The sequence below is a fragment of the Dermacentor variabilis genome, unplaced genomic scaffold (genome assembly GCF_050947875.1).
Source record: "Dermacentor variabilis isolate Ectoservices unplaced genomic scaffold, ASM5094787v1 scaffold_12, whole genome shotgun sequence".
In the NCBI taxonomy this organism is placed as follows: domain Eukaryota; kingdom Metazoa; phylum Arthropoda; class Arachnida; order Ixodida; family Ixodidae; genus Dermacentor; species Dermacentor variabilis.
In genome coordinates, this window is record NW_027460280.1 from 2,544,961 (window position 1) to 2,554,681 (window position 9,721).

The 9,721-nt window shown below is 46.0% G+C and overlaps 1 non-coding gene across 1 annotated transcript; it reads right to left on the bottom strand.

Annotated features, from left to right (window-relative positions):
• Positions 1 to 5,139: 5,139 nt before the first annotated feature.
• TRNAS-CGA (transfer RNA serine (anticodon CGA)) lies at positions 5,140 to 5,212 on the bottom strand. Its single transcript has one exon. It is a non-coding gene; the product is annotated as a tRNA-Ser (tRNA).
• Between the last annotated feature and the right edge of the window lie 4,509 nt (positions 5,213 to 9,721).

A 9,721-nucleotide genomic window follows, 5' to 3' on the forward strand; every position in this document is an offset into this window, starting at 1 on the left:
TGTCCATACTGACTTCGTCTGCAAGAAACACTCTTCCGTCTGCGGGGTTCCGTCGTGATGTCGTGAAACCTTACCTTTAAAGTGTAAATTACAAGTTTATTACGCACATTTTTTATCTCCTTAACTACTGCAATTTAGTATGGGCCACAATGACCAAAACTAACATAAATAAGGTTCTCATACTGCAAAAGAAAATTGTTCGAATAATCGTCAATATTAATAATACAACTACCTCCAGGTATGCTTTTGAAGCACATAAGATTGTCCGGGTCAACCATTTGTATCACATTAAGTTGTTACAAAAAATGTATATTTCGACGGCATCCATTGCCGATTTTTATTCGACCCTGGCATCTTTGTACATGCGTCATGCTAACATAGTGCAGCGGTGGCGTAGAGGTAGAACACCCGCCTCGCGTGCAAGAGGTCCGTGGTTCGAATCCCGGTGCCGGCAATTTTCCACCCGATTAAAAAAAATCCGCGTGTTGATAAAATTGCACAAAGAGGCCTGGAGTGTGGCCTGATCCCGGTGACCAGAACCGGTAACGCACTCCCTCACCAGAGCAGGATTGGCCACCCTGGTGCCCTACTTGGCCACAACCTCCTATGAACACAACAATCAAACCCCGGCCCTCAGTCCCCAGCAGCTGCGAAGCAACTGACCACGGCGGCGGTCAGACCTGCGACGTAGCAGAGGGTGCTAAGAATCACTGGCTCCGGACAGGCCGCCATTGGAATATGAACCTGGCAACGTTTAACGCTAGAACGTTATCTAGTGAGGCGAGTCTAGCAGTGCTATTGGAGGAATTAGAGGGCAGTAAATGGGATATAATAGGGCTCAGTGAAGTTAGGAGGCCGAAAGAAGCATATACAGTGCTAAATAGCGGGCACGTCCTGTGCTACCGGGGCTTAGCGGATAGAAGAGAACTAGGAGTCGGATTCCTGATTAATAAGAATATAGCTGGTAACATCCAGGAATTCTATAGCATTAACGAGAGGGTGGCAGGTCTTGTTGTGAAACTTAATAAGAGGTACAAAATGAAGATTGTACAGGTCTACGCCCCTACATCCAGTCATGATGACCAGGAAGTCGACAGCTTCTATGAAGACGTGGAATCGGCGGTGGGGAGAGTGAAAACTAAATACACTATACTAATGGGCGACTTTAATGCCAAGGTAGGCAAGAAGCAGGCTGGAGACAAGGCAGTGGGGGAATATGGCATAGGCACTAGGAATAGTAGGGGAGAGTTATTAGTAGAGTTTGCGGAACAGAATAATATGAGGATAATGAATACCTTCTTCCGCAAGCGGGATAGCCGAAAGTGGACGTGGAGGAGCCCGAACGGCGAGACTAGAAATGAAATAGACTTCATACTCTGCGCTAACCCTGGCATCATACAAGATGTGGGCGTCCTCGGCAAGGTGCGCTGCAGTGACCACAGGATGGTAAGAACTCGAATTAGCCTAGACCTGAGGAGGGAACGGAAGAAACTGGTACATACGAAGCCGATCAATGAGTTAGCGGTAAGAGGGAAAATAGAGGAATTCCAGATCAAGCTACAGAACAGGTATTCAGCTTTAACTCAGGAAGAGAACCTTAGTGTTGAAGCAATGAACGACAATCTTGTGGGCATCATTAAGGAGTGTGCAATGGAAGTCGGTGGTAACTCCGTTAGGCAGAATACCAGCAAACTATCGCAGGAGACGAAAGATCTGATCAAGAAACGCCAATGTATGAAAGCATCTAACCCTACAGCTAGAATAGAACTGGCAGAACTTTCGAAGTTAATAAACAAGCGTAAGACAGCTGACATAAGGAAGTATAATATGGATAGAATTGAACATGCTCTCAGGAGCGGAGGAAGCCTAAAAACAGTGAAGAAACTAGGAATTGGCAAGAATCAGATGTATGCGTTAAGAGACAAAGCCGGCAATATCATTACTAATATGGATGAGATAGTTCAAGTGGCTGAGGAGTTCTATAGAGATTTATACAGTACCAGTGGCACCCACGACGATAATGGAAGAGAAAATAGTCTAGAGGAATTCGAAATCCCGAAGGTAACGCCGGAAGAAGTAAAGAAAGCCTTAGGAGATATGCAAAGGGGGAAGGCAGCTGGGGAGGATCAGGTAACAGCAGATTTGTTGAAGGATGGTGGACAGATTGTTCTAGAGAAACTGGCCACCCTGTATACGCAATGCCTCATGACCTCGAGCGTACCGGAATCTTGGAAGAACGCTAACATAATCCTAATCCATAAGAAAGGGGACGCCAAAGACTTGAAAAATTATAGACCGATCAGCTTACTGTCCGTTGCCTACAAAGTGTTTACTAAGGTAATTGCAAATAGAATCAGGAACACCTTAGACTTCTGTCAACCAAAGGACCAGGCAGGATTTCGTAAAGGCTACTCAACAATAGACCATATTCACACTATCAATCAAGTGATAGAGAAATGTGCAGAATATAACCAACCCTTATATATAGCTTTCATTGATTACGAGAAAGCGTTTGATTCAGTCGAAACCTCAGCAGTCATGGAGGCATTACGGAATCAGGGTGTAGATGAGCCATATATAAAAATACTGGAAGATATCTATAGCGGCTCCACAGCCACCGTAGTCCTCCATAAAGCAAGCAACAAAATCTCAATAAAGAAAGGCGTCAGGCAGGGAGATACGATATCTCCAATGCTATTCACAACGTGTTTACAGGAGGTATTCAGAGACCTGGATTGGGAAGAATGGGGGATAAAAGTTAATGGAGAATACCTTAGTAACTTGCGATTCGCTGATGATATTGCCTTGCTTAGTAACGCAGGGGACCAATTGCAATGCATGCTCACTGACCTGGAGAGGCAAAGCAGAAGAGTGGGTCTAAAAATTAATATGCAGAAAACTAAAGTAATGCTTAACAGTCTCGGGAGAGAACAGCAATTTACAATAGGCAGCGAGGCACTGGAAGTCGTAAGGGAATACATCTATTTAGGGCAGGTAGTGACGGCGGATCCGGATCATGAGACGGAAATAATCAGAAGAATAAGAATGGGCTGGAGTGCGTTTGGCAGGCATTCCCAAATCATGAACAGCAGGTTGCCGTTATCCCTCAAGAGAAAAGTATATAATAGCTGTGTCTTACCAGTACTCACCTACGGTGCAGAAACCTGGAGGCTTACGAAAAGGGTTCTACTCAAATTGAGGACGACACAACGAGCTATGGAAAGAAGAATGATAGGTGTAACGTTAAGGGATAAGAAAAGAGCAGATTGGGTGAGGGAACAAACGCGAGTTAATGACATCTTAGTTGAAATCAAGAAAAAGAAATGGGCATGGGCAGGACATGTAATGAGGAGGGAAGATAACCGATGGTCATTAAGGGTTACGGACTGGATCCCAAGGGAAGGGAAGCGTAGCAGGGGGCGGCAGAAAGTTAGGTGGGCGGATGAGATTAAGAAGTTTGCAGGGACGGCATGGCCACAATTAGTACATGACCGGGGTTGTTGGAGAAGTATGGGATATGCCTTTGCCCTGCAGTGGGCGTAACCAGGCTGATGATGATGATGATGATGCTAACATACACAGAAGAACTATTAGTGCGAAAACGTGGTATATTCCATGTACTAACTAGAAATTACAAATGTTGTCTTACAACCTGCCCCATGTTCTAAACACTTATAAACACAATAGGATATACCAAAGCTGAGCTGCGGAAATATTTTGTTCAAATGTGAATTTATGTCTTTCTTATGTTTTGCTTGATTATTCCTATTTAATCCTGAACAGTTAATTGTATGACCATATGAGCGTTTCTATTTTCGATTTTATTGTATAAAGTTTTGTGCTATAAATTATTAGACACTACGTATAACTGGTGATTCTTGTCTCTTTATTGACTGTAACTATTGTATGTATGTCTGATTTCGGTACAACCCATGTACTACTGCTTGTAGTGGTTTTCTGGACATAGTCAAGCTGCTCATGCAGCTTTCTGCCAGAAAATCCTCCAGTTGAACCTTTTAAATAAACTTACTAAGCTTACTTACTTACTTACTTACTTACTTACTTAGTTAGCTGAAAGCTTCTTCTCTTGCGGGAAGTGTTGGAACATCGTCGCGGCCGCTGGTGTTCTTGCAACCGTAGGGTGCACAGAACGCCGGCAAGATAGGCCCACCACTTCAATTGATGCTGCGCACGTCAACTATCACTCTACATACACACAAACAAAGGAATGCAGGGTCGAGCGAATCAGATTATGACGGCACGCACCCAGAAGCAAGTACAGTCGGGGACGGTCGCGGAGACTGCCAAGGGACGGAACACCAGTGCTGACGTCACTACGCCGCGGTTTCCGGTCTCCGCTCGCATCGTCAGCGTCAGCAGCATCGCGCGGCGCTCGACGGGGGGCCGAGCGACAGCGCAATTCAACCGACGATTACGTCACTCCTAAGTGAAAAATCCCCCCAAAATATTGTCTGCATGGTTTATGACGTTTCCTCATCCGTATATGAGCGTCTTATTGAATTCGACAGACTCTTCAGCTTCCCTTTAAGTAAAACAGCACGTGGTGCAGCTTGGTGACGTCGTCCCACTTGTTATGCTGGCTCAACCGTTCGTAATATGACGACCAATCCTCCACGTTTTGATCATCGGTGTCGCTAAAGATGGCAGGGTCACACTGGCGCAACACACAAGAAACGATGACCGCCGGAGGCTATGGTGCATCTTCCTGGGTGGTTTCGTCAGGCATGGTAGCAGCAGTCGGTAGCGTCCGGCTTCGGAGTTCCAGTTTCCGAGGCTACCCAGCAGCTCCACCAAATGAAATGGGGTTTATAGCAGCTCGTTCTAGGGATCGTAAGGAGCTCTTGATCACGAGTCCTAGCTTTTTGCATCAGCAGCCCGAGCTCGGGTGAAGCGCCGCAGCGGTGGCAGTCCGTACAGCGCCACATGCAATTACCCAGTACAACATCTGTACATATATATATATATATATATATATATATATATATATATATATGGTCATATCATACGAAGCCAACAAACATTGACACCAAGGACAACATAGGGGAAATTACTTGTGCTTAATAAGTGAAATAAAGAAACGAAGAATTAATGGAAAATGAAGTGGATGAAAAAACAACTTGCCGCAGGTGGGAACCGAACCCACAACCTTCGCATTTCGCGTGCGATGCTCTACCAATTGAGCTACCGCGGCGCTGTTTTCCCATCCACTTTCTTGGGTATTTATGTGTCCTAGTAGAACACTGGGAGTGTTAGCCAGCGCCACCACACACAGACCTTGGCGGCGGACGTGGGACGTCCTTTTTGCCGCAGGCGTCACGAGAACGTGATGTTTTTGGGTGAAGGCAACTGGTCAATAAACCCGCATATGCTACCTGAAGGCATCAATGTAGCCGGATTCGAGACCCTCGTTATGTAATAAACGAGAAGAAAGGGGATGAACAGAGGGTCCCGATTTTATTAGTCATATCATAAGAAGCCAACAAACGCTTAGTGCCTATATATATATATATATATATATAAATATATATATATATATATATATATACATATATACATATATACTTTCCTTTCCTTCCCTCTTCTCCGCCCTTAAACTGGCTCTCTTAACTACTACACGCAGAGACAAAGAAACAGCACGCGCTTTAGATCCTATAGATGAGATGAATATTTACAATTATTATTAGGGTTATAATTATATTCGAGTGCTGATTGCCGTGTTACAGTTTGTTAACGAAGCTTCCCCTCAAGTCTAAATATTGTAAGGCAGTTTGTCGTGTGCGTATCATGGACACACACGCTTATATCGCCTTCCGTTTCCCTACCACGGTTGCGCTTTAAAACCAAGGCGCTGCAATATTGCTTTCCTCTCCTTCCTTCTTCTCCGCCCTTAAACTGGCTCTATTAGTCCTATTAGGGTTATTATAATTACACGAAGGTATTTCGCCCTCGCCAGCAGCAGTACTTGAGACAGCTATTCCGGCGGCTAGCTTCCCACGCTATGCGTGCCGCCCTCGCACCTGTTTAAGCTTTTTCCTAGACGCTAGAGCTATACAATGTCCGCGCAACCTTGAGCGATCGGAAAGCGCGTTTTCCACCCTTGGCCGGCGGAGAGGGGAGGCTTCGTTCCGGCCGCGAAGCTCTCCACATCTCAGTAAGGTGCCTGGTGGTGGTCTCGTGCTGACGATGCCCTCTCGGTGAGCGCATATTTCCCCCCTCATCTTTTAAGAGATTCAATACATACAAGCATTTGTCTCGCAAACCAGATTTATTTCAAGGGAATTTTCCTCGTCTCAATAATTTCTCTCGTCGTATTCGAGTGCTGATTGCCGTGTTATAGTTTGTTAACAGAGCTTTCACTCAAGTCTAAATATTTTAAGGCAGTTTGTCGTGTACGTATCATGGCCACACACGCTTATATCGCCTTTCCGTTTCTCTACCACGGTTGCGCTTTAAAACCACGGCGCTGCAAGTTTGCTTCAAAGACTTTCCTTTCCTTCCCTCTTCTCCGCCCTTAAACTGGCTCTCTTAACTACTACACGCAGAGACAAAGAAACAGCACGCGCTTTAGATCCTATAGATGAGATGAATATTTACAATTATTATTAGGGTTATGATTATATTCGAGTGCTGATTGCCGTGTTATAGTTTGTTAACGAAGCTTCCCCTCAAGTCTAAATATTGTAAGGCAGTTTGTCGTGTGCGTATCATGGACACGCATGCTTATATCGCCTTCCGTTTCCTTACCACGGTTGCGCTTTAAAACCAAGGCGCTGCAATATTGCTTTCCTCTCCTTCCTTCTTCTCTGCCCTTAAACTGGCTCTATTAGTCCTATTAGGGTTATTATAATTACACGAAGGTATTTCGGCCTCGCCAGCAGCAGTACTTGAGATAGCTATTCCGGCGGCTAGCTTCCCAAGCTATGCGTGCCGCCCTCGCACCTGTTTAAGCTTTTTCCTAGACGCTAGAGCTATACAATGTCCGCGCAATCTTGAGCGATCGGAAAGCGCGTTTTCCACCCTTGGCCGGCGGAGAGGGGAGGCTTCGTTCCGGCCGCGAAGCTCTCCACATCTCAGTAAGGTGCCTGGTGGTGGTCTCGTGCTGACGATGCCCTCTCGGTGAGCGCATATTTCCCCCCTCATCTTTTAAGAGATTCAATACATACAAGCATTTGTCTCGCAAACCAGATTTATTTCAAGGGAATTTTCCTCGTCTCAATTATTTCTCTCGTCGTATTCGAGTGCTGATTGCCGTGTTATAGTTTGTTAACGGAGCTTTCCCTCAAGTCTAAATATTTTAAGGCAGTTTGTCGTGTACGTATCATGGCCACGCACGCTTATATCGCCTTTCCGTTTCTCTACCACGGTTGCGCTTTAAAACCACGGCGCTGCAAGTTTGCTTCAAAGACTTTCCTTTCCTTCCCTCTTCTCCGCCCTTAAACTGGCTCTCTTAACTACTACACGCAGAGACAAAGAAACAGCACGCGCTTTAGATCCTATAGATGAGATGAATATTTACAATTAATATTAGGGTTATAATTATATTCGAGTGCTGATTGCCGTGTTATAGTTTGTTAACGAAGCTTCCCCTCAAGTCTAAATATTGTAAGGCAGTTTGTCGTGTGCGTATCATGGGCACGCATGCTTATATCGCCTTCCGTTTTCCTACCACGGTTGCGCTTTAAAACCAAGGCGCTGCAATATTGCTTTCCTCTCCTTCCTTTTTCTCCGCCCTTAAACTGGCTCTATTAGTCTTATTAGGGTTATTATAATTACACGAAGGTATTTCGCCCTCGCCAGCAGCAGTACTTGAGATAGCTATTCCGGCGGCTAGCTTCCCACGCTATGCGTGCCGCCCTCGCACCTGTTTAAGCTTTTTCCTAGACGCTAGAGCTATACAATGTCCGCGCAACCTTGAGCGATCGGAAAGCGCGTTTTCCACCCTTGGCCGGCGGAGAGGGGAGGCTTCGTTCCGGCCGCGAAGCTCTCCACATCTCAGTAAGGTGCCTGGTGGTGGTCTCGTGCTGACGATGCCCTCTCGGTGAGCGCATATTTCCCCCCTCATCTTTTAAGAGATTCAATACATACAAGCATTTGTCTCGCAAACCAGATTTATTTCAAGGGAATTTTCCTCGTCTCAATAATTTCTCTCGTCGTATTCGAGTGCTGATTGCCGTGTTATAGTTTGTTAACAGAGCTTCCCCTCAAGTCTAAATATTGTAAGGCAGTTTGTCGTGTGCTTATCATGGACACGCATGCTTATATCGCCTTCCGTTTCCCTACCACGGTTGCGCTTTAAAACCAAGGCGCTGCAATATTGCTTTCCTCTCCTTCCTTCTTCTCCGCCCTTAAACTGGCTCTATTAGTCCTATTAGGGTTATTATAATTACACGAAGGTATTTCACCCTCGCCAGCAGCAGTACTTGGGATAGCTATTCCGGCGGCTAGCTTCCCAAGCTATGCGTGCCGCCCTCGCACCTGTTTAAGCTTTTTCCTAGACGCTAGAGCTATACAATGTCCGCGCAACCTTGAGCGATCGGAAAGCGCGTTTTCCACCCTTGGCCGGCGGAGAGGGGAGGCTTCGTTCCGGCAGCGAAGCTCTCCACATCTCAGTAAGGTGCCTGGTGGTGGTCTCGTGCTGACGATGCCCTCTCGGTGAGCGCATATTTCCCCCCTCATCTTTTAAGAGATTCAATACATACAAGCATTTGTCTCGCAAACCAGATTTATTTCAAGGGAATTTTCCTCGTCTCAATAATTTCTCTCGTCGTATTCGAGTGCTGATTGCCGTGTTATAGTTTGTTAACGGAGCTTTCCCTCAAGTTTAAATATTTTAAGGCAGTTTGTCGTGTACGCATCATGGCCACGCACGCTTATATCGCCTTTCCGTTTCTCTACCACGGTTGCGCTTTAAAACCACGGCGCTGCAAGTTTGCTTCAAAGACTTTCCTTTCCTTCCCTCTTCTCCGCCCTTAAACTGGCTCTCTTAACTACTACACGCAGAGACAAAGAAACAGCACGCGCTTTAGATCCTATAGATGAGATGAATATTTACAATTATTATTAGGGTTATGATTATATTCGAGTGCTGATTGCCGTGTTATAGTTTGTTAACGAAGCTTCCCCTCAAGTCTAAATATTGTAAGGCAGTTTGTCGTGTGCGTATCATGGACACGCATGCTTATATCGCCTTCCGTTTCCTTGCCACGGTTGCGCTTTAAAACCAAGGCGCTGCAATATTGCTTTCCTCTCCTTCCTTCTTCTCCGCCCTTAAACTGGCTCTATTAGTCCTGTTAGGGTTATTATAATTACACGAAGGTATTTCGCCCTCGCCAGCAGCAGTACTTGAGATAGCTATTCCGGCGGCTAGCTTCCCACGCTATGCGTGCCGCCCTCGCACCTGTTTAAGCTTTTTCCTAGACGCTAGAGCTATACAATGTCCGCGCAACCTTGAGTGATCGGAAAGCGCGTTTTCCACCCTCCGCCGGCGGAGAGGGGAGGCTTCGTTGCGGCCGCGAAGCTCTCCACATCTCAGTAAGGTGCCTGGTGGTGGTCTCGTGCTGACGATGCCCTCTCGGTGAGCGTAGTGTAGTGTAGCGATGCTAGTGTAGTGTAGAGATGCTCCTGTAGGCCGATGCATACAATCGATGTTCTGATATGCCCACTAAATTCCTGTACCCAACAAGCCCAGCCGAGATAGCAG